Consider the following 24,139-nt stretch of genomic DNA (forward strand, 5'->3'; position numbering starts at 1 on the left):
AACTCCATGTAGACCTGCACATAAAAATGGAGCAAAGTCATAAAATAAATTAATAAAACAAACCCAAGAAAAACATTCAACTTACCTTTTCTCTAACCACATTAAAAAAAGGCCTTCCCTCATTATATCATGCACCAAGACTTGGTGATGCATGCCCAAGACTTGAGGATGGGGTTGGGTAGTGATCAAGTGGCCTAGGGTGTTAGGTAGGTATAGGTAGGTGTTTAGTTGTTAATTAATTTAGTTTAGATTTTTTTAAATTAAGTTTAGATCCTTTTTAATAAAGTATTATGATGGTGATTGCAAAGGCACATGATGTTTAAATTAGTAAACTGTAGTTAGAACTATTAAGTAATAAATATGGATTGTTTAGTTTTAATAAGTGAAATACATATGTATAGGATATAATAGAAAGGGGTTTAGGGTCATGTGTGATATTATTAATTGTATTTAGGGATTTAAAATTTGATGTTAGGGGATAATAATAATTGTTATTAGATAGAATCATCTTAGTAGATAAGAATGGGTAGGAATGCAAATGGTTTAGTTAGGAATTTAATGGTTAGTAGTTATTTTGGATTTTAAATATTCATGTAAATGAATTTGTAGTTTCAAGTTTGTATAATGTTGAATTATTAATTGAAGACTTGTTATTTTAATAATTTTAGGATGACGTTTATCAAATAATAATAACTAATTATACAAGGCTTAAGTTAGTAACTTGATTATTAGAGTTGTTAATGTTAGAAAGTGATATAGATAGAAGTCAACTAGATAACCTGCTAAGATAAGTTAGATTAAGTTAGATGATCAATTGTATGTCATAATTAGATTTATGATAAATATCTAATGTTTTAATTAGTTGTAATGGGTTATGTTGATAATTAGGATCAAGTATTAAGGTATTGATAGGTTAACCTATAAGTGCAGATTAGTACACCTAAGGGATTCAGCTAGTAGAATGAATAAAGTATATGGTATCAAATAAAACCTAATGTAAATTATGTAATTGATCAAATCTAATGATGTGAAATGTGATATAAATAAGTAAGGTTGACTTAATGATTAATTAGGATTAAAACTTGAATGTGTCAATGTTAAGGCGTCTTTCTGCCATCATGTTGGAAAGTGAAACATGTGAATTCAACCTTACTGAACCTAAACCTATCTAACTCAAATTCAACTTAAGGACTTGGAAATGCTAAATGCTTCTCAAACATGATGTCATACTTTATCTATGGTTTAATCAATCAACTTAATCACTCCGAACTAGGGGCTCCTATAGCACCTTGATTTATGGTTTTTGAACTAGAATAGTTTGTTGGGTAGCAACTTTGAATCCTTATGAAATGTAATCAAAATACAATTATTACCTAAATTTTGTGACTTGAACTCACTTTATCATGTCGTATATTTTTGCAACATATTTGATGTTAGTATGTGTTTAACATATTTTTTATTACCTTTAAAAAAAATATTGGTGTATTTTGACCTAATTTTTGGGTGCGACACAACCACAGTCTCCATAATAAAATATCATTTTTAATTTTTTCTAATTACTTCACTAAGTTTAATATTTGTTGGTAAACTCCACTTCCCTTTTGCAAATGTCAATAGAAGAAGAATTATAATTAGTTTACATACACAAAGATTTGTTGATTAGTGGCACCAAATGCATATTAACCCGAAAGTCAATTTTAGAGTTGTCTATTATTGCAAAACACTTAGTCATTTGATAGGAAGAGTTGGTCGGTCAATACTATGAACAAGCCACTATTAAGGCTAAGCTATCCACTGTAGAAGTGTATACAAGTTTAGTATGTGCCGAGGCACACTTAATTAATGAGTACATCAATAGTCATCGAACATTCCAGTTGTTGCCAAGCTATCCAGAGGGAAATACATCATGTAAGTTGAGTTCTATATGAGCTGAGAAATTTAGAGGATTAAATCAGTGTAAACTGAGTTTTATTCTTGATGAGGGACAACATGAAGAATTAGTAATAGACAAGCATCAAGAAGGTGTAAGTGTCAAGTTATACAGTTTGAGTATATTAGTTTGGAATGACAAAAAATCTTATGTAAATCATTTTGATGATCATGAATCATGTTTCTAAGTTTAAGGAGCTAACCATGGAGGTAATTATGTTTTTTATTATGCATCATTAATCCCTATGTACTGTGATGAATTGATTATAAAAATGGAAAGAACACACGGTAAAAAGGATGAATGTGGGTTGTTGATTGTGGTCTAGAAGCTTTGTGAGCTGACTAGAAAAGAAGGTTTCAAGTTAGAAACAATTGTAGTGAGTCAAAGCTATGTGTGTATGCAAAACTAAAAGAGAACCAATAAATTGTGAAGTAAGGTGACCAAGGAGTGCACTTAGGAGATATGGTAGATAAGTCACAAAGAGGTGATTACAGTTTAAAAGAATATAGTCATAATAATTTTCTACTATTTTTCTATAATTTTCCTCAGTCAAGTTTTCTTGATTAATAAGTTTTCCTTTTCAAAATCTACAACATAATTCTTTATTCAACAATCAATACAATGAATTAATAAGCAATATGTAAACATCTAGGAAGACACAAAGTAGATAGATCTTTCAATAAAATTCTACAATGGGTTTTCAAACCCTACTTCAAAACCACAACTAAAATCTAAGACAATTTGTGAATGCATGCAAATCTAAACCCTCTAAAACTTTAAATAATTCTTTTGATCCAATTCTAAATTTTGCTTCCCAAAACCTGTGTAATTGCAAAATGAGTTCTAGATCTCTAATAAAGAGTTCTCCCCTAAATTGGAGTTCTGATTATACAATCACTAGAGGGAACTCACTGATCAATTATTGTTTATTACTTTATTACCTTTTACCTTTTCATGCACAACTCTTTTAGATATTTAATTACAAAATATCTTAATTTAAATAATTATCTTTCTCTCTTTAATTAATTTTTGAAGCATTTTTAATAATTTATTTATTAATTTATTTAATATCATTATTTAGAGTTTATTATTAAAATAAAACTAATTATCATTAAATTAAATAAATATAACTATGCCACACTTAGAACTATAACTTTTATCTTTAAATTTTATTCTTTTATATTTTATTTTCCTCCAGTTTATTAATTAGTGTGAGCATTAATTAAAGCATAGTTTATTATTTAAATTAATAATAATAATCAAAGCTCATTGTTTAAATGCAACTCTAATTTAATTATTATTAAATAAATAATTATAGTAAAGCACTATTAAATCTTTAATATTTTAATATTTTAATTCTCTTTTTGTCCAACTTCTTAAATTAGACTTTTAAATTAAATCTTTTAAAATAAAGTACATATTTAATTAATAATTAATTAATAATTAATGCTGATAGGCATTCTACAATGGTAGAATGGGTGGAGTGGGATGATGTGAGCATGTTAATGTTAACTTTTATTTTTCTAGGTTAAATTTGACAACCATCTACATGCCTAAAGTTTAAATCTTCTATTATAAATAGAATATACTTTTACAAATAATTTAATAAATACCACATAAAATATTTGTTTAAATTATAATATTTGGAGATATAAATCATCCATTTTTTTAGAAATTAAAATAAGAAGCTCAAGTTAGTAAAAAACTAAATAAATGGAGATAAAGGAAATATAAATAATTTTAGATAAATTATTATTACTTTGTAGTGGATATCTATCAACATTTCTTTAGATAGATTTATTTAAGATATCATCATATTCTAATTTCTCTTTAACCAATTTTCTAAATTTAGACTTTTAAATTAAAACACATATTTAATTAGTTTTTAATTAATTAAATATTCTCATGCTTTAATTTTTTTTAATCAAATAATATTTAATAATTCTCAATATTATACGATTAACTGAAATATTATAATTAAATCACTTACCAAATAAATCACATCATGTAATCCACATAAAAGCAACATTACCAAAACAGATCGAAACTCAAAATCAAACTACACAAACAAAGATAAACATAATGCCTTGCTTGGGAACCCAAAAGAAATAAACCTAATATGTTACAAAGTTTACTGAACTATTTAAAAAAATAAAATTAAAACAACATCAAAGTAACAATAATGTGGAAGCAATATATACATACACATCAAGAACACGTAATCAATTACAAATATAGTTTCAATTCCTCAAGGGTTCCTTCACATTGAGTCACATTTAAAAAAAATAGTTCAATAAACTTTGTAACATATTAGGTTTATTTCTTTTGAGTTCCCAATTGGGGCATTACATCTAGTATCAGAACCCGAGTTACAACATTGGAAACTTTGGGCATATTGTGCGCCATCACTTGAGCAACTAGTAAACTTACAACATGATTTAAAAAAAAAAAAAATTATCAACATAAAACTTGAACCTAAATAATTTGAACAAAAAAAAGAAATTAGGAGTGAAACTTTTGAACATGAAATTTGGAAACTCTTAACATTTTTGTCCTTGACTTTTGATTTATGTGTATGCAATATAAATTTTGTGCTTTTTGATAGATTGAGAGATGTTGATCTTTTGTTTGGAACATTTTAGGGGATCTATTTCAGTATTTTTTAAAAAGATGAATGTTAGATCAATATGGTTTTCAGATTATTATTAACCAGAATCATATTGCTTTAAATGACTGAAAGTGTACACATAGTTAACCTTTTTCGTATTAGTTTCTTAAATGATCCTTTTGTTTGACATAGTAGATAGTACTCTTTGACTTCTAGTTACCCTCGTCATTGCAGTAGGCTTTCAGGAGTAAGCCTAATTTTAGGGGGGTGGATGTAGTGCCCACCCATAGTTTGTTTTTCCACTATATTTACTAAACTCTTTTATGCCTATTCTATGGATGTGTTAGTTTCAAGGATAATATTTCATAACTTGGACTAGAGATATATCAATGATCATTACTTAGTTGACTATATTTCATATGTTGTTTAATGATTATGGTTACTAGTGCATTAATGATGATTTAATGATTCGTAGTTAATAAATGTGATTTCTTTCATAGCAATGTCAGAGGATGCTTTAATGATGATTACTTCATATTCGTAACAATGCATTATTTTTCTAAGCATTTGATGTTTGACTTATAATTATTATGTTACTTACCCTATACTTGCATGTGTATGGTGCGTGTGTTTGTTTTATCTTTCTATTTGTCATGTTTGATTTGGTTAAGGAAGGGAGTCGTAGTCACCTGATAGTCAAGATCTACATGATGTACCTCTCCCTGCCATTGTTTATTTAGTTTAGATATATTTATATACATGTACATGCTCATCTTTTATGTAGAATGTAGGTACAAGGCATCAACTTCTCTAAATTGCTAGGATGAGCGTGCCATATCACAATAACTCAATAGTAAGAATGGGAAGATATGTTTAGGTCCAATCCTAACCATAGCCTAAATATTTGTCTTGCAAAGAGGACTCGTAATTGACTTTCCACCCTATTTAAAACCTGTGAGTTTATCTTTTTTTGTGTTGTTTGATTTTGAGTTTTGGTATATTTTGGTGTCATGTCCCCTATTCAAATAATTAAAAAAGAAAAAACTTTGTTAAGGCAGGCAGGTAGGCTCCAAAAAGGTGAAATTTCGGAAAAAGGGGTTAATCTTTGGAAACCAATGGACTAATAAATAAAAATTATTATTAAATTATATTTTATTAACCCCTCTTGGACGTGAGTTAGGGTTATGCCCTCTTTAAAAGGGGTTTGGAGGCATTTTGGGCTCATTCTACATCTTGATTCTTGCTAATTTTCTTGTTGTTCTTCAGAGGCTGCCAAACCTGTGGAGAAGGAAACCCAAGAATGGGAGTTTGCAGGTTTTCAGGAAGGCTAAGGATGGGAGTTTGAAGCCATTCCATGTGCATGCTCATATAGAGTTTGCCTTTGTGCTGAATAGTGCCGATTTGGGTGTTTTCGGGGTTGTTTTTGGTTTGAGTTTGGGTTTTCAGTTGAGTGTTTCATATCAGTTTGGTTTGCTGCTGTATTTCAGACTTTATGATGTTAAAATAGAGTTGAATATATGTATTGGGTCGTGACTAAACTTCTGAGATAGTTTATGAGTGTTTTGTGGTGTTTTCGGGCATTTTTGTGTTAATTTCGGGAGCCCGATTGAGCATAGTTTTGCCCTACATTTGTGAGCTGTTGTGTAAAGGCTATACAAATCTGGAAATGTAATTTTTTAGGCTGTTATGCTGCTGAAATTTCTATAAAAATATCCATTTTCAGATTTATTAATAATTTGTGAAGTTGTGAAGTTTTTGACACTAATTTGGACATACCCGATTTGGGTTTTATTGGGAAATTGGCAGATCTTTGTAATATTGGTTGTTTGATTTTAAAGTTCTGATTTGAGGCTGAAAATATCATAAAAAATCAGTAAAGGGACATTTCAGTGGTATCAGAGCCATGATCTTGCTAGCCTAAGGGTTTGTAGAAGTTGCATGTCAGTTTTAACAACTACCTAGATCTTGCATGTCAAGTTTTGATAACTACCCAGATCTTGCATGTCATATTTTATGATTGCATGCAACTAAGTGAAAGAGAAAAAAGATATTTGCAGCGAGAAAAGAATAAAAAAAATTTGATCAAACCCCCAGTTGAAAGCAAAAGTACAAAATCCAAGGAAGAAAAAAGTATGGTTGATCCAGATGAGATGGCAAAGAAATTCTTCCAAGACATCCAAAATACTCAGAAGCAAACAGTGGATGGTTTGGCGGAAACTAGAGAGGCTTTGTGAATATTGACAAAAAAATTACAAGGAATTGCATCTATTAATGAGAAAGGGAGCACTTCAGAGGAGCTGAGAAATGGGAGATCCACACCATCTAAATCAACCAAATCTATTTTCTTGCCTGCAGATGAGCCACCAGTACCAAATCCAGCCATTAATCCAGTGGAAGAGGTTACAGGTAATTTGATTACATTAAGAGCTACTTACAATGGCTTAGATGATGACTTTCGTAGTTCAGTTCCTTTTAGAGAATATGTGGATATGATGAACACTTTGATGCCCAAGAAAGAGAACAGGAGGGAGCATGGCACAAGTGGAAGAGAGCTCAAAAATAAAATAAGCAAGTTTACAGCACCTACTTTTGATGGAACAAATAAAATTTCAGCTAGAGCATGGCTACAAAAATTACAAACTTTCTTCACACTTAACCCCATGAAAGAGAGTGATGCTATTCAATTTGCAAGTCTACACTTGGAAGATGCAGCCTATGATTGGTGGTATCATGGAATGACTACTCAAGGTCACGATCAGGTAACTACATTTGAAGATTTCAGTCAAAGGGTGATAGATAGATTTGACCTCAAGGATGATGAAGAGTACTTTAAAGAATTGGCAAAGTTGAAGCAAACCAAATCAGTTAATGAGTATATAGAAGAATTTCAAAAAGTGGCTGTTATGGTACCTGATATGAGTGAAAAGAGGATCGTTTATCTTTTTCTTGATGGTTTAGAAGATTCTGTTAAGGGTTTGGTTAAGGCTTTCTCACCCTCAACCTTACAGGAAGCTATCAAAAGAAGCTTGCAACTTGAAACTTGCGTGCCTATGAAATCAATCACTAATCAAAAACCCCCAAATCTTTGGCAACATAAGGAAAATTTTCAGAAAAAGACTTTCCCAACACTACCACCAAAAGATGTGACAAATGTGGCAAAAAAAAAGGTAGATGAAGAGACTAGGAGTGAATTACGAAGGAAAAAGCTTTGTTTTACTCGTAGAGAACCATGGGTTCCAGGACACAAATGTTTGGGGAAAGGTCAAGTGCACTATATTGAAGTTGCTTCAGAATCTGATTCAGATGAGCATGAGGAATTTCATGATACTAAGGAGGAGGTAGAAGAAGAGAAAGTAAAAGAAATCAACAAGGATGGCACTTTAGCAGCATTATCAGGAGTCCCAAGATACCATCCCTTCCGAATTCGAGGGGTACTAGCAGGGCAAAGGTTGACTATTTTTCTTGATAGTGGGGCAACTCACAATTTTATTGATGAGGGATTTGTCATGAAAAGAGGGTTTAAAGCAGAAGATTTTGAGGGATTCAATGTTACTGTAGCTAACGGATTCACTATGCCTTACACACGGGTGGTGAAACAACTCAAGATGACCTTAGGAGATTATGAGTTATGTGATGACTTCTATGTGGTTGGTATTGGGGAGACAGATCTTGTATTGGGTGTTCAATGGTTGCACTCTATCGGAGGCTATTACATGAACCATCAAACTATGGAGTTTAAATTTCATTCCAATGGGAAAGAAGTCATATTGAGAGGGTTATCAAATGGAGCACCTAAGGCGGTCTCTGCAAAGAGGATGGAGAGGACTTTTCGAAGAGGACAAGTAACATGGGCAGCAGGAGTCATAATCCAAACAACAAGCTCTCCAAAGAATCAAGGTAATTTCCATTTTGAAATTCAAAATATTCTTGATAAGCATAGTATAGTTTTCAATGATTTGCCTCCAGGATTACCACCAGATAGAGGTTTTGAGCATGTTATAGAGTTAGAACAGGGTGCCAAACTAGTTATAACAACCCCATACCGCCATCCAAGAGGTTATAAGGAAGAAATTGAAAAAACTATTAAAGAACTCCTGGACATGGGATTCATAAGGCCTAGCTCTAGTCCATTTGCATCATCTATGGTACTTGTCAAGAAAAAGGATGGTACAATGAGAATGTGTATAGACTACAGGGCTCTAAACAAGAAGACCATAAAAAATAGGTATCCCATACCACGCATAGATGAACTCATTGATGAGTTACATGGTGCTGTATACTTCTCAAAAATTGACTTAAGATCAGGCTACCATCAAATCCGAATGAGGAGTGAAGATGTGGAAAAGACTGCTTTCAGATGTCACTATGGGCACTTTGAATTTCTTGTTATGCCATTTGGACTCACTAATGCACCTGCAACATTCCAATCTTGTATGAATAAGGTATTCAGTCAGCATCTTCGGAAATTTTTTTTGGTATTTTTTGATGATATCTTGATATACAGTAAAACATGGGAAGAGCATCTAAAGCACATAGACACTGTTTTGGGAATCTTGGAGCAGCAATCCTTCTATGCTAAGCTATCTAAATGTGAGTTTGGTTTGACAGAGATCCTATATTTGGGACATATTATAAGCTCTAAAGGAGTACAGGTTGATCAACAAAAAATCTAGGCAATTTTGGATTGGCCACTACCCACTAATCTTACACAGTTGAGAGGTTTCTTCGGGTTGTGTAGCTACTATAGGAGATTTGCCAAGGGATTTTCTCAGCTTGCTGCCCCTTTGACTGATTTGACAAAGAAAGGAGCTTTTATTTGGACAGAAGAGGCACAAAAAACATTTGATAAGCTTAAGGAGGTAATGAGTTCATGCCCTCTGCTTGCAATTCCAGATTTCTCTTTACCTTTTGTTGTTGAATGTGATGCTTCGGGAGAAGGTATAGGGGCTGTCCTAACTCAAAGGGGACATCCAATAGCATTTGAGAGTCGAAAATTAAATCAATCAGAGAAAGGGTACTCCATCTATGATAAGGAAATGTTGGCAATCATGCATGCACTTCATAAGTTTAGACAATATTTGGTATGTGGGAGATTCATTGTAAAGACAGACCATAATAGCCTCAGGTTCTTCTTGAACCAAAGGGATTTGAATGATCGTCAACAAAAATGGGTAAGCAAATTGCAAGCTTATGATTTTGATATTGAATACATGAAAGGAAAGAATAATGTGGTTGCTGATGCTCTCTCAAGAAAGCACACTTTGTGTTCCTTATCATCTATCTCTGCTGATTGGAAAGTCTCCATAATTTTAGAGTATGCTAAAGATCCATTTGCCACCAAGATTTTGGATAATTTAGTGGATGATAACAGGTACAAGGTTGTTGATGAATTGATTTATTACAAGAACAGGATCTTCTTAGTGCTAGGGTCAAAAACTAAGGAGAGGATATTGAGGGCCTTTCATGACACACCTTTGGCTGGTCACCAGGGATACTTCAAGACATACAGGCAAATTCGAGAGCGGTTTTCATGGAAGGGTATGAAGGAGGATGTCCTTAAACACATTAAGGAATGTATGGCATGCCAACAAAGCAAGAGTGAGCAAAATTTTCCTGCAGGGTTGTTGCAGCCACTTCCTATTCCCGAACAAAAATGGGAAAGTATTTCCATGGATTTCATCACTGGGTTGCCCAAGGTTCAAGGTAAGGATTGCATATATGTGGTGGTAGATAGACTAACTAAGTATGCACATTTCTTTCCTATCACATCTGATTTCAAGGCATCACAAGTGGCCGAATTGTTCTTCAAGGAAATTTTTAGATTACATGGTTTGCCTAGAAACATTGTTAGTGACCGGGACAGTAGATTCCTCAGCTCTTTTTGGAAGGAGCTCTTTCATTTGGCAGGAACTAAACTCACTCCCAGTACTAGCTATCACCCTCAAACAGATGGACAAACAGAGATAGTTAATAAATGGATAGAAGGATATTTGAGGAACTATGTTTCAAATCAACAACATGCTTGGGTGAAATGGTTACACCTAGGGGAGTATTGTTACAATACATCTCATCACATGTCTATTGGTATCCCTCCTTTTCATGCTCTTTATGGTTATGATGCCCTTTCTTTTGTTGATCTAATACTTTCCGATAGCAGAGTACCCGCAGCAAGTGATTTCATCAAGCAAAGCCAAGACATAATAAGGTCCCTCAAGGATAATCTACAACATGCACAAAACCAACAAAAGATATATGCTGACAGGAAAAGGATTGAAAGATATTTTGAGGTGGAAGATTTGGTATTTGTTAGGTTGCAGCCATATAAGCAAAGCACCTTGAAGAGAAGTGGGGCAGAGAAACTCAAGCCAAGGTTCTATGGGCCTTATAAAATCATCAAGAAGGTAGGAGAGGTAGCTTATGAATTGGAGCTCCCACCAAACAGCAAAATACATAATATTTTTCATGTATCTTGCTTAAAGAAGGTTCTAGGCCAGAAAACCATAGTATCTACAGAATTACCACCTCTTGATGATGAAGGAAAATTAGTTTTGATACCAGAAGAGATTTTGGATACAAGAGAGAAAAGTTTGAGAAATAGAAGCATCATAGAGCATTTGGTCAAATGGAAAGGATTACCACTAGAGGATGCAACTTGGGAAGGAGAACATATTCTTGAGAATTCCAACCTTCATTGCTTGAGGACAAGCAATATTTGGGAGGGGAGGACTTGTCATGTCCCCTATTCAAATAATTAAAAAAAAATAAACTTTGTTAAGGCAGGCAGGCAGGCTCCAAAAAGGTGAAATTTCGGAAAAAGGGGTTAATCTTTGGAAACCAATGGACTAATAAATAAAAATTATTATTAAATTATATTTTATTAACCCCTCTTGGACGTGAGTTAGGGTTATGCCCTCTTTAAAAGGGGTTTGGAGGCATTTTGGGCTCATTCTACATCTTGATTCTTGCTAATTTTCTTGTTGTTCTTCAGAGGCTGCCAAACCTGTGGAGAAGGAAACCCAAGAACGGGAGTTTGCAAGTTTTCAGGAAGGCTAAGGATGGGAGTTTGAAGCCATTCCATGTGCATGCTCATACAGAGTTTGCCTTTGTGCTGAATAGTGCCGATTTGGGTGTTTTCAGGGTTGTTTTTGGTTTGAGTTTGGGTTTTCAGTTGAGTGTTTCATATCAGTTTGGTTTGCTGCTGTATTTCAGACTTTATGATGTTAAAATAGAGCTGAATATATGTATTGGGTCGTGACTAAACTTCTGAGATAGTTTATGAGTGTTTTGTGGTGTTTTCGAGCATTTTTGTGTTAATTTCGGGAGCTCGATTAAGCATAGTTTTGCCCTACATTTGTGAGTTGTTGTGTAAAGGCTATACAAATCTGGAAATGTCATTTTGTAGGCTATTATGCTGCTGAAATTTCTGTAAAAATGTCCATTTTCAAATTTATTAATAATTTGTGAAGTTGTGAAGTTTTTGGCACTAATTTGGACATACCCGATTTGGGTTTTATTGAAAAATTGGCAGATCTTTGTAATATTGGTTGTTTGATTTTAAAGTTCTGATTTGAGGCTGGAAATATCATAAAAAATCAGTAAAGGGACATTTCATTTGGTAATGTTACTTTTATGTGGATTTCGCTATGTGATTTATTTGGCAAATGATGTAATTATAATATTTAGGTTAATCATATAATTTAATATTATTTGATTAAAAAGAAAATATTAAAATATGAAAATATTTAATTGATTAAAAAACTAATCAAATATGTGCTTTAATTTAAAAGTCTAAATTTAGAAAATTGGTTTAAGAGTAATTAGAATACGATGATATTTAATTAATTATTAATTAATTAAATATGTACTTCCTTTTAAAATATGTGCTTTAATTTAAAAGTCTAAATTTAGAAAATTGGTTTAAGAGTAATTAAAATATGATGATATTTAATTAATTATTAATTAATTAAATATGTACTTTCTTTTAAAAGATTTAATTTAAAAGTTTAATTTAAGAAGTTGGATAAAAAGAGAATTAAAATATCAAAATATTAAAAAATTTATATTATTTTATTATAATTATTTATTTAATTATAATTAAATTAGAGTTGCATTTAAACAATGAGCTTTGATTATTATTAGTAATTTAAATAATAAATTGTGCTTTAATTAGTGCTTGCACTAATTAATAAACTAGAGGAAAATAAAATATAAAAATAAAATTTAAAAACAAAGTTATAGCTCTAATTGTGACGTAGTTATATTTATTTAATTTAATGATAATTATTTAGGAGTTTTATTTTAATAATAAACTCTAAATAATTTTATTAATTAAATTAATAAATATATTATTAAAAATGCTTTGAAAATTAATTAAAGAGAGAAAACTAATTATTTAAATTAAGATATTTTATAATTAAATATCAAAAAGAGTTGTGCATGAAAAGGTAAAAGGTAAAAAAGTAATAAACAATAATTGATTAATGAGTTCCCTCTCGTGATTGCACAATCAAAGCTCCAATTTAGGGGAGAACTCTTTATGAGAGTTCCAGAGCTCATTTTGCAATTACACAGATTTTGGGGAGCAAATTCAGAATTGGATCAAAAGAATTGTCGAAAGTTTTGGAGGGTTTAGATTTGCATGCATTCATAGATTGTCTTAGATTTGAGCTATGGTTTTGAGGTAGGGTTTGAAAACTTATTGTAGAATTTTATTGAAAGATCTACCTACTTCATGTCTTCATGGGTGCTTGTATTATGCTTATTAATTTATTGTATTAATTCTGGATGAAGAATTAGGGTATGTGCAGGATCATGGTATGCCAAAAAGTGGCAATGTGAAAAAAATAGAGTTTGAACACGTCTAAAAGTGCTTCAAAATTCACGTTGACTTTTTTCCACCTATCCAAGTACCAAACCTGGAAAATAAGGCCCAAGCCTTATCGGATATCCAATTTCAGATCGGATATCCGATATGAGATCTGATATCCGATACTAGCGACATAAAAATTGGAGGGAAAAGGTACAAAAATTAGAGGGAAAAATGAATTTGTAAGTGATATAACTAATTTGAGTTATGAAATATGTAAAGATATAATATATAATATAATAACATAACTATTATATATAAAATAATATATAATCTATATATTATATAATATTATATATATATAATAATAATAATAACATAACGTAAAGATATAATATATAATCTATTAATATATAATAATATATTATGTTATTATTATTATTATTATCATATATAAATTATAATCTATAATATATTATTATTATTATCATATGTAAATTATAATCTATAATATATTATTAATATTATGACTTATGTTATTAATATATAATAATATATTATGTTATTATTATCATAATCTGTAAATATTATATATATATATATATATATATATATATATATATATATAATTTTTACTATATTATTTCTATTGGAGTCATTTTTATGGGTCGAAAGGGCTCACAGGATGACTTATGACCCCTTTTGATACATTCCATGACAACATATGTCCTTAAGGGATCCTAGGACCCCTAGGAACATATTAGAATAGTTTATATGGGTCGAAGAAGGTCACAGGATGACCTATGAACCCTTTTGACATATTACAAGATGAAATATGTTGCTAGGGGTCCTAGGACCCCTAGGGACATATTAGAATCATTCATATGGGTCGGAGGGGGTGCTAGGGTGACCTATGACTACCTTTGACACATTTCACAATGACATATGTCCTTAGGGGTCCTAAGACCCTTAGGGACATATTAGAATCATTCATATGGGTCGAAGGGGATCGTAGGGTGACATATGACCCCCTTCGACACATTCCACGATGACATATGTCCCTAAGCATCCTAAGAGCCCTAGGGACATATTAGAATCTTTCATATGGTTTGAAGGGGGTCATAGGGTGAACTATGACCCCCTTCGACACATTACATGATGACATATGTCCCTAGGGGTCCTAGGACCCCTAGGGACATATTAGAATGCTTCATATGTGTCAAAGGGGGTCACAGGTCAACCTATGACCCCCTTTGACCCATAAGAATAATTCTAATATGTCCCGAGGGGTCTTAAGACCCCTGAGGACATATGTCATCATTTAATGAGTCGAAGGGGGTCATAGGTCAACTTATGACCCCCTTTGACCTATATGAACAATTTTAATATGTCGCCAGGGGTCTTAGGACCCTTGGGGACATATGTTATCATTTAATGGGTTGAAGGGGGTCATAGGTTTCACCCATATAAACAATTCGAACATGTCCCTAGGTGTCCTATGACTCCTAAGGACATATGTCATCACATAATGGGTCGGAGGGGGTCATAGGTTGATCTATGAATTCTTTTGACCCATAAGAATGATTCTAATATGTCCCTAGGGGTCGTTGGATGCCTAGGGACATATGTCATCATGTAATGGATTGAAGGTTGTCATAAGTAACCCTATGACCCCCTTTGACCCATAAGAATGATTCTAATATGTCCCTAGGGGTCTTAGGACCTTTAAGAACATATTTCGTCATGTAAAGTGTCAAAGGGGGTCATAAGTCAACCTATGACCCCCTTTGACCCATAAGAATAATTTTAATATGTCTCTAGGGGTCCTAGGACCCCTTTGGACATATGTCGACATGTAATGGGTTGAAGGGGGTCATAGGTCAACTTATGAACCCCTTTGACCCATAAGAAGCATTTGAATATGTCCTTAGGGGTTCTAAGACACTTAGGGACATATGTCATCATGTAATGGGTCAAAGGGGGTCATAGGTCAACCTATGACCCCCTTAGACACATAAGAACGATTCTAATATGTCTCTAGAGTTTCGAGGACCACTAGGGACATATTTCGTCATGTAATGTGCTGAAGGGGGTCATGGGTCAACCTATGACCCCTTTGACCCATAAGAATGATTCTCATATGTCCCTAAAGGTCCTAGGGACATATGTCATTATATAATGGGTCAAAGGGGGTAATAGGTCAACCTATTACCCCCTTTGATGCATATGAAGAATTCTAATATGTCCCTATGGGTCCTAAGACACCTAGAGACATATGTCATCATTTAATGGGTCGAAGGGGATGATAGGTCAACCTATGACCCCCTTCGACCCATATGAACAATTCTAATAAGTCCCTAAGGGTCCTATGACCCCTAGGGACATATGTCGTCATGTAATGTGTCGAAGGGCCTAGGGGTCCTAGGGACATATGTCGTCATGTAATTGGTCAAAGGGGGTCATAGGTCAACCTATGACCCCCTTTGACCCATATGAATAATTCTAATATGTCCCTAGGGGTCTTAAGATCCTTAGGGACATATGTCGTCATTTAATGGGTCGAAGGGGGTCATAGGTGAACCTATGACATCCTTTGACCCATATGAACAATTCTAATATGTCCCTAGGGGTCCTAGGACCCCTAGGGACATTTGTCATCATTTAATAGGTCGAAGGGGGTCATAGATCAACCTATGACCCCCTTTGACCCATATGAACAATTCTAATATGTCCCTAAGTGTCCTATGACCCCTAGGGACATATTGAAATCATTCTTATGGGTCCAAGGGGGTCATAGGTTGACCTATGACCCCCTTGGACCCATAACTTATGACCCCCTTGGACCCATAAGAATGATTTCAATATGTCCCTAGGGGTCCTAGGACCCCTAGGGACATATGTCATCATGTAATGGGTCGAAGGGTGTCATAGGTCACCCTATGACACCCTTTGACCCATAAGAACGATTCTAATATGTCCCTACAAATCCTAAGACCCCTAGGGACATATGTCATCATGTAAAGAGTCAAAGGGGGTCATAAGTCAATCTATGACCCCCTTTGACCCATAAGAATGATTCTAATATGTCTTTAGGGGTCCTAGGGTCCCTTTGGACATATGTCATCATGTAATGGGTCGAAGGGGGTCATAGGTCAACCTATGAACCCCTTTGACCCATAAGAAGCATTCTAATATGTCTCGAGGGGTCCTAGGACCCCTAGGGACATATGTCATCATGTAATGGGTCAAAGGGGGTCATAGGTCAACCTATGACCTCCTTAGACACATAAGAACGATTCTAATATGTCCCTAGAGTTTCGAGGACCACTAGGAACATATGTCATCATATAATGCATCGAAGAGGGTCATGGGTCAACCTATGACCCCCTTTGACCCATAAGAATGATTATCATATGTTCCTAGGGGTCCTAAGGACATATGTCATTATGTAATGGGTCAAAGGGGGTCATAGGTCAACCTATTACCCCCTTTGACCCATATGAACAATTTTAATATGTCCCTATGGGTCCTAGGACCCCTAGGGACATATGTAATCATTTAATGGGTCGAAGGGGATCATAGGTCAACCTATGACCCCCTTCGACCCATATGAACAATTCTAATAAGTCCCTAGGGGTCCTAGGACCCCTAAGGACATATGTCATCATGTAATGTGTCAAAGGGGGTCATAGGTTAACCTATGACCTCTTTTGACCCATAAGAATGATTCTTATATGTCCCTAGGGGTCCTAGGGACATATGTCATCATGTAATTAGTCAAAAGGGGTCATAGGTCAACTTATGACCCCTTTTGACCCATATGAACAATTCTAATATGTCCCTAGGGATCCTAGGACCCCTAGGGACATATGTCATCATTTAATGGGTTGAAGGGGGTCATAGGTCAACCTATGACCCTTTTTGACCCATATGAACAATTTTAATATGTCCATAGGGGTCCTAAGATCCCTAGGGACATATGTCATCATTAAATGAGTCGAAAGGGGTCATAGGTCAACTTATGACCCCCTTTGACCCATATGAACAATTCTAATATGTCCTTATGGGTCTTAGGACCCCTAGGGACATATGTCATCATTTAATGGGTCGAAAGAGGTCATAGGTCACCCTATGACCCCCTTTGACCCATGTGAATGATTCTAATATGTCCCTAGGGGTCATAGGACTCCTCGGGACATATGTCTTCATGTAATGGCTCGAATTGGGTCATAGGTCAACCTATGACCCCCTTTAACCCATATGAATGATTCTAATATGTCCCTAGGGGTCCCAGGACCCCTAGGGACATATGTTGTCATGTAATGTGTCGAAGGGGGTCATAGGTCAACCTATGACCCCCTTTGACCCATGAGAACGATTCTAATATGTCCTTAGGGGTCCTAGGACCCCTAGGGACATATGTCATTTGTAATGGGTCAAAGGGGATGATAAGTCAACTTGTAACCCCCTTCGACCCATATGAACGATTCTAATATGTCCCTAGGGGTGCTAGGACCCCTAGGGACATATGTCATCATGTAATGGGTCAAAGGAGGTCATAGGTCAACCTATGATGCCTTTTGACATATGAACGATTCTAATATGTCCCTAGGGGTCTTAGGACCCCTAGGGACATATGTCATCATTTAATGGGTCGAAGGGTGTCATAGGTCAACCTACGACCCCCTTTGACCCATAAGAATGATTCTAATATGTCCCCAAGGGTCCTAGACCCCTAGGGACATATGTTGCCATTTAATGTGTTGAAGGGGGTCATAGGTGGCATGTGCGCACGATCTTTGGGGGTGCGTGCGCTACCTTTAGGGGCTCGCATGCGCGGCCTTTGGCAATGTGCGAGCCCTCATAAGGGGTGCGCGCTACCTTTAGGGGTGCGAGCGCGCTACCATTAGAGGCGTGCGTCCGCCCTTTGGGGCGCGCTCACTCCCCTTAGCGACGCGTTTGAATTTTTTTTTTTTTTTTTTATAAATAATTTTTTTGTGTTTTTTGATTTTTTTTTTGTGTTTTTCAATTTTTTGATTTTTTTGTGATTTTTGGACTTAATTTTCAAACAAAAATTTTTCTCCTGACTCGAATTGTGAGTCTGGGAGTTGAAAAAGTTAGGGGGTCCCCATTCCTCACTAGGAATGGGGCGTGTGTTGTGGAGACCACAACAGTTACATGCATGCTAAAAATAGAAAACTAAGTATAGTAGGGTTATATGTATGTGAAAACAAATATGCTAAAAATAAAAAACTAAGTATAGTATGGTTGTTTGATTTGAGAGGTCAAAGACATGTGAAAATACAAATTGCATGTGTATTTTTATTTTATATAATTTAATTTTCAGATTTATTTATTTAAAATAAAATTATATATATATATATATAAAATATTAAATAAATATTATTCATTTAGTTAAAGTGAATGTTAGTAATATTAGTGATTCTTTAAATCTAATTAAACTCTTAGTTGCATATAAATAATTTAATATTTATTAATGCAAGAGGGAAGTTAATAAATAAATATTTATAATTTTATTATATTTTAAGAGAAGTTGTGGTAGAGTTCACTTTGTAATCATTTAGTTAATAACTATTTGACTTTATGAGAGAAATTATAAATAATTAAATTAGATTTATAATTTTATCTCTAGTTGCATTATTAATTGAAAGAAAAGTAAATATTAATATTAGACTTAAATAAAAGTCATATTAATATTTTAGAAATTAAAATTACAATCAATATTTAAATATAATAATATACATTTATTTTATTAATTAAATCATTTATGATTTAAGATTATTTAAATTAATAACATGATAATATTGTATGATATTTTATATGTACAAAAGATTGGATATTTAAATAATTATTATTTTAAATAAGTATATTAGCATAAAAATTTATATTAACATATATATATATATATATTCTTACTTTATTTCTAAACACATCCTTATGACCCAAACTAAACAAGAGAAATTGGTGGAATTAAATCATGTGGTTGAAAACTATGTATTTTCTAATATTCTGTTTATAGTCTTATGATGTTTATTTTCATGATGGTTTTTCTTTGTGGGTTGTTTAGTTGGCCAAGTTAGGATGTGAAGTAGAGGCAAATTTTTGAGATTTCTTTTATGATTATTTGACTGGATGTCATGATGAACTTTATTATTTGAATTGAGATTTATGTTTTGTGAGCTTTATGCTATTGAGCATTTATGAGAACTTGGGTTTTGAGAACCAATGTTATTTTTTGGGTTCTTGAGCAGGGCATTATAGGTTTCAAGTTAGAAATAATTGTTGTGAGTTGAAGGTATGTGTGTATGCAAAACTGAAGGATAATCAATAAATTGTGAAGTAAGGTGACCAAGGATTGTACTAAGGAGATATTGTAGATAAGTCACAGAGAGGTGATCACAATTTGGATAGAGAAGATATGCTATCATCATCTTAGTGCAAAATGAAGGAACATGGTATTGTTAAATTCTAACAATTGTATTAGGTGAATCTCTTAATAGAGTGGTCCTAACAAGTCCATTATAAATCTCTTAACAAAGTACTGACTAAATTGTTAAGTTTAAATATTTTAGTTAAGGTAGACTTAATAGCTTTGTAAGCTTTTAACAAAGAAGACCCCTCACAAGGTAGAACATTAGAAGTGATCAAATTGTAGCCCTAATGGGCACTATGTTATTGCAATAGTGAAGATTTTGTGGGTGCCATACCCATCGTAGTTTTACCTTCACCTTGGAGGGTTTCTACATTACCAAATCTTGTGTTCTATGTTGATTACTTGTTTATGTGTTTCATTCATGCAAGTAGATGGTAGATCTAATATTATATGTTATTATGAAACATGATTAAGGTTAAGGTTGAGATGTGTGGTGAATTAAGTTTAAACATGGTTTAAGTTTGAATTGGTAAAAGTTTTGAAGATCCTAATTCATCCCCCCTCTCAACATCTTACTTTCCCATTAGATTTTCAACAATTGGTATTAGAGATGCGACCTCTAAGAAATAAGTTTAACCACTTGAGATTCAAATATCTTAGAGATGGAAGCCTACAAACTAGGAAAGGTGATTGAGAATCATAAGCTTGATTTATAGATTGCATTAGAACACGTTAAGGTTGCAAAGGAGGAACTAAAGAAATCCTTGAAAAGAAGGAAGGAGATTAAAATCCAACAAAATGACACACAATATCAAGAAGAAATAATTAAAGACATGTGTGATAAAGGAAAGTCTAGTGAAACTAGTGTAATAATAGCCAATCTATTGTAGAAGAATACCATCCTAGATGAAGAAGTAAGAGAATTGAAGAGAGAACATGAAATACACTCAATAAGGCTATGTGAAATCACTGAACAAAAGAAACAGGCTGAAGAAGATAAGGAAATGGATGATGAAGACAAGATACAAATGGCTACAAGACTTGATGAGAGGATCAATAAAGTACAAAGATTGAAACAAAATCAATTTGACATGGTCAATCAATTATTAAGTTCCAACCATGAAATTTCTAGGAAGGTAGAAGAGATAGAAGACCTGAGATCAAAGAAAAATAAACTAAAAAATGAACTAAGAACTGAAAAAGAAATCATTGAAAGAATGAACAGATTTGGAGAGGCCATGAGACAACTTGATGAACAATTAAGAGCACAAAGAATACCTCATGATACTATTGAATTAGGCTATACCAAGTTCATATCATCTATCGAGAAAGGAAATTCATCAAAACATGGAGAACAAAGAAATGCAAAACCAAAGAGCAAGAAGTGTACATGATATCATTGTAGAAAACCAAATCATATAGATCTAATATTTGCAGGAGAAAAATTGGCAATTCCAATCCTAAGCTAAAATTTAAGGGTAAATTCTTTAATTACAATACTTGGGTCACGTGTTAGTTATGTGGAAAGTATGGACATATTGAAAGAAATTATGCAAGAATACATCTCAGAGGAAGATCTAGAATTCGAAAGAACTTTGGTCTAGCATGCTTTCACTATCAAAAGATTGGTCACTTAAGTAGAGAATGTAGGAACCAAGCATCAACACCCAATGATGAAGAAAACAAAGCAAATGGAAAAGTTGAAGCTGAAGAAGCAAGAAGCCAAATGAATCAAACCTAGAAGAAGAAATATGATGGAGGCAACAATGCAAATGATGGTGTGATCACCCAATCCAATGGATCAAGTGATTCTAACACCTCAAACTAAAATAAAGAGGTGTATATGGAACTGTATTTCAAATTAATAAAGCATACACCAGTTCCTAAAATTGAAAGCATAAAAGTCCAAATCAACACAATATTAGATGCATAAGGACATATTTGTAGTGTTAACCAAGTGAATATTTGGATGCCAAATTGAAGAGTTAGAGATGGCAAAGTGTTAGTATTGAAGTTTGAAAAATGTTAAATCACTAAGCCAAATTGTCAGTATAGACCAAGTTGAAGGAGTTTTGAAGTGTTATTGCGAGTTTTGCAGTATTGGTTGAGACATCCTATATTGCACCCACTTTATGTGCGAAGCATTAATGAGGCCCTAAAATCAATTTTTTTGCCCTATTTAGTAATTTTTTTCAATAATTTTGCTCACTTTGCATTTGAGTTTTCAAGAGCATATAGAGCCCAAGCAAATTTTGAGCAAATTTGTGAAGATTTATTGTGTGTCATTGGCTTTGTGAAAAGATTTGTGAGACTTGAATGTGGTTGAGTAAAGAAAAAAATTAGTCCCTAAGTGACATAATGGAATATAGTTCATCTATAGTAGAAAATAAGATTGAATCAAAGGTTATTAGAGTTGAGCTTGTAAGAAATGAAGTTATTAATCCACCTAAGTTCAAAGATTATCTAGAGATTGCAACATAGGGGGATACATCTTGTGCCCTATCCTTGATCACATAAAGAGTCATCTAGATTCATGATCTAAGATCTTGTTACATGTGTAAAACTAGTGAGGTAGGATATTTTGCGTTGAGGAGTGCTTATGAGAAGTTGTGCATTGATGGAAATTTAAAGGAAGAAAACAAACACCTAGCCAAGAAAGGGTTAATATATGCCCTAAATTTTCTTAGGGCTTTCAAAATTGAATAGATTAAGATTTTTTTGACATGAATTTATGACATGAAGATATGGTTGGAAGGTGGATCCATTGATATCCCAAGACAAATTGTTCACCGAGTCACTGGATACTTGTCATAGACAAGGTTAAGTCAATTTGCTTCTAGAGAAAGGATGTAATTGAGGAAAAATGTTGGTAGTATGGAATAAGAAAGGAATTAATGAATATTTACACCATTACTAATGCTAAGATTAAGTCAATTTTTGAGGGTCATTACTCATAAATTCTATTAGTCTAGTTGACTGGATAGAGTTTTGTGTGCTTGAACAAGTAAAGGACTATCCTAAGATTGATGCATAGGTAATCTCACAATAGGTAGACTCAACACATGTAATTCCTATTGTTCCTATTATTTTAGTTAGTCTAGTTGATGGTCAAGGAGATGTAAATACTAGTGAAGCTAGGCAACAAATTCTATCAGCTAATGAAGTTGAGAATGTACAAGAGTTAGGACAAATAGATGATGCCACACAGGGAAATCTTAATGATGGTTAGAAGGAAGAAAAGAGTCAAAATGAAAAATCAGATTAGTTTTCTATTGGTGAGAGACCACATGCCTCAAGACCTCTGTAGGAGGTAGAAAATGAGGCAAAACATCAGAGTTCAACTAGTGAACTCAAAACTAAGGATAACAAGGAGAAGACTATTGAACTAGCTCAACAAGAGAAAAAGCCTAAGGATAGAAAGAAAGATGAAGAGCCTAAGAAGGCTAAGGAGACTAGATAAGAGACACAAAGGCCGAGTCTAGAAGTATTTACACAAGAACATCAAAATGTGTTGAGCTCCAACACACCAAACTCTAAAGGAAATAGATTGAAGAAGAAGGTGAAGTAGTCACTACAAGCCATAAAGAGTAGATCTGTTACTCTTGATGAGGAGATTGTGATTCCAAACTAGGACACATCCAAATTAAGTATTGAGAAAATGAGAATACTTAGTGACTTGTTGGATAGGAAGACCAAGAAAGAAGAGGTGAGAAGAGATAATCAACAAAGCAAAGTATTATATGAGATCAAAGATATATTTATTGATACTAGTGTTGTTGATGATTTGGATGAGAAGGCCTCCATAATTGAATAATTGATCAAGATAGTGGAGAAGCTGAATGACCCTAATATTGACACTCAAGAGAAATTTATGTAGTGGTGAGAAAGAAAATTTGAGAATTGAGTATTGGACAAGGTTGCAACTGAGATTACAATTAAGAAGGTTGATCTATCCACTTTAATTACTAATTTGGAGCAATTGGTTACTACTTCCAATACTTTTTTCTCCAAAATATGCAATTTTCCAGGATTTACAAAGTCAATAAGGGAAAAAATGGACAAAATTGATGTAAACTTACAAAATTGCGGATCATATCTAAACTTGGATCCTTGTTCTAGTTCAGTGTATTTATCAAAGATTCTATAGGGTAAATAGTTATTGTTACATGAAGAGTGCAACACTAGAAATGAGGTTACTTCTATACAAGAACTATTATTACCTCATTTGGAAGTAATGCAAAGACATTTATAGGTTGTAAAGGATATTATGCAAATTCAACAACTGTCTATAGTAGATAACATGTTGAATCTTGCAACTAGATTAGAGATTGAAAGAGAAGTTCTTGAGACACTCAAGAATAATCGGGACAAGACTATGGCTACTATTATGATATTGCACTA

General features: G+C 33.5%; 1 pseudogene; it reads left to right on the forward strand.

Moving 5' to 3' along the window:
* LOC149578601 (uncharacterized) overlaps positions 1-24,139 on the forward strand; it is a 109,894-nt pseudogene that overhangs the window by 72,703 nt on the left and 13,052 nt on the right.

The sequence above is a fragment of the Cupressus sempervirens genome, chromosome 1 (assembly GCF_028749045.1).
Source record: "Cupressus sempervirens isolate cs-2001-9-10 chromosome 1, ASM2874904v1, whole genome shotgun sequence".
NCBI lineage: Eukaryota > Viridiplantae > Streptophyta > Pinopsida > Cupressales > Cupressaceae > Cupressus > Cupressus sempervirens.